Source organism: Xiphophorus hellerii, chromosome 18 (assembly GCF_003331165.1).
Source record: "Xiphophorus hellerii strain 12219 chromosome 18, Xiphophorus_hellerii-4.1, whole genome shotgun sequence".
Classification (NCBI taxonomy): Eukaryota; Metazoa; Chordata; class Actinopteri; order Cyprinodontiformes; family Poeciliidae; genus Xiphophorus; species Xiphophorus hellerii.
In genome coordinates, this window is record NC_045689.1 from 14,017,872 (window position 1) to 14,020,911 (window position 3,040).

Here is a 3,040-nt window from a genome sequence, read left to right on the forward strand (position 1 = left end):
ATATGAATATGAGAAAGAGGAAAATAAGAAGATATGAGAACAAGAAGGAGAGATGAAATGAGCTGGGGGTCCAGATAGACGGCTGATAGTGAGAGGGGAGCTGGCAGACAGGCAGCTGGGCAGATGCTGAGATGACAGGAACAACAGAGGTGGAGGGATACGCATCCTGAACTGTCGCTGTTTAATATAGATCAGGAATGATAAGGCAAGGCAGAGGGAAAGGGAGTTCAGAGGAAATTGCCACAATAAAGCACGGCCATACACACACACACGCACGCCCACGCCCACACACCCCTTTAGGAAGTACCCCCAAAATACACAACTCAGTTTGGTGCAGTTGAACCACAGAACATACATGGATTTTCATTTCAAACCAAACCGAACAAACTGCTGGTGTGTGGAAATACAGAGTAAGTACTTTGAAAGCTGAAGTTTTCAATGCCCTGCGAAAGTGTTGGATCACATTTCTCTTGTTCCAACCACAAAGTTCAAAGTTTTTTTTTTTTCAATTTTATGGAATTGACAAAGAAACGGGGATGTGCTTCACCCACTCACCCTAAATCCCAGATCAGATGGAGCGCGTCAGGATCAGGTGCAGGGTTAACCTTCTGTCTCACGTAGCATTTTCTATATAGGCAATAGAGTTTCTCTATTTGGTTTCATCTTCTAAGAACTTCTTATTCTTAGAAGATGAAATAAGAACTCCTTATTCCTGTTTCTTTATTCCTTATTTTTAAGAACTCCTTACTTCTTAACCCCAAATGACTTGGCACACAGCAAACATGGACTATGACCTTCTTCTTGCTGTTTCATCCTTAAATCAAGGTTAGAATTGTGGAATGCACAAATGTGTTTGAAGATATCCTTCAAACACATTTTCCCACCTGAATTGCAAATCTCCACAATTCCACCTTAGTTAACATGAGCTTCTCTAATTAATATTTTCCTTATCAGGACCATCACTTCACTTGGATGGCCATGTGTTTGTGCCACACTCTTTCTGAATTTGGTTGATGGGTTGAGCTCAGGATGCTCTAATTTTGAAGGCATTCTGAAGGTTTGATCTGTATTTCATTTAGGGGTATCAGAGAAAAAACAATTGTAGACAGACGCAATAGTCATCTTTCATTTTTCATTTATACTTTGTGTTTGTCTGTCACATTAAATCCCAATCAGATCCCAGTGAGATATAATGTGTAATCTTATAAAATATGAAAAACTGTCTCAACAGTCTGTGTTCTATTTTCTTTTTTTTTTTGGTTGCATAAAACCTGTCTGCATATGTGTCTTTCATTATCCTGGAACTCATTACCAATCGTCCTTGCAGCAACAGTGTAATCTTACTGTCTTTTCTGCTTGGTCCCCACAGTGTATTATCTGTCTGCATGTGGACATAAGGCTGCTTGCTGGAGCTGCTGATTGCAGACCTCAGTAACTGGATTAATCAGTGTTGACAAGGAACTATCATGTTTTGTGCATATGCACAATGCGGCACACACGGTTTGGCAGGGGAACTATGATTGTCCTGGCAAGCCAGGAAAACCAGGATTTAAAGAGGCTCAGAGTAACAGATGATTTCTGCTCGACTACAGCCTTTGAACGGGAAACAGCTCACTCCACACAGCTACGTCTCTCTATTTTCATGTAAATTAGTTGAGTCATAACAGACTGTGCTGGATTTTTGATAAATTGGCGTGCTGTAATTATTTTTCAAAGGCTCATCTCAGTTGTGCATCAAATCTGGACTGTTAGTCATTACACAGTTGATAGGAAGAGTTAATAGAGATGTTGCTCTTCATGAGTACCACTTCATAGAGTTGGAGACATTTATCTGTGTTTAGTAACCTTTTGGTTTGAAAATTATGGGAACTTAGCTGGCAATGCTGCTTTTACTGTTTGAATCAGAAGGAATAAATGAAGGAATCGATAAAGTTAATTCATTCCTGTCACTAATCAAGACGTTTAAAATACAATTTATGGTTTTGTTACAATCATCTCACCAAAGCAATGCTGTATTTCCCTAAAAATGCTATTTAAATCTGACCCATGGTCATTTAAAAGAAAGGGTTTGTAGATTTGTCTATAATGCCAAAATAATACAGACAAATTTGTATGTACTCTTAAATAGACTGTTAATTCCTGACTTAGTGTCATATTTCAACCTTGTGTTTGATATGAATTAGTAGCACATGTGAACAAAGATCCAGTTTAGCATAGCTTTGAGCAACACACAACATAGAGCAGAAAAAGTGAGTGTGCAACTTGTCTGGGAAATTCAAAAAGAAGATTGGATGCATCCAAGTTAAAAGTGGAGATTCCTAGACCATCTCTGGGCAGTTTTATGTTCCACTGATCAGAGCTGTCATTAATGATCAGGTGTCAAAGGTTCAGGGGTCTGTTGCCAACCTTCCAGGATGTGGATAGCAGAAAAGAGCCAATAAGGAAACCATCTCATAGCCATCAATCAATTCAATTAACCTAACAGTCATGTTTCTGCACTGTGGGAGGAAGCTGGAGTTCCCGGAGAGAACCCATACATGTGCATGGGGAGAACATCTCAAAACCATTTATTAAACTGTAAGTTTATTTCATTTTCAACCACGATCGGCTTCTTTGCAACAGATTCCATGATTAACAACATGATGAGTTTTATGACCAGCTAAATAAACACAAAGATGAATTTTTAAAAGAAAGGAATGTCAAACCTGTTAGTCATGAATTTCTGTATAATGTATTTTGTGGCAACAGATTTCTGAGAATAATTTTAAAAATGTATTTCCTTTTACAAAACTTGATTACAGTGTAAATGGACTTTATTTACTAGGACGTTCTATGGATATAAATTTGGCAGGACACAGAAACCCAGTTTTCTTAGTTAGTAAACAAAATAGGGGAAGCAAGTGATGCACTTCAATCAAAATGTAACTATTTGTTTTTTATTTGAATTATTTACTGAATATCAGATCCTCAAAATCAAGTAAAAAGAAGACAAGACTTACCTTGTAGATGTAAAAGTTAATAAACTTACACGCAGCAGATG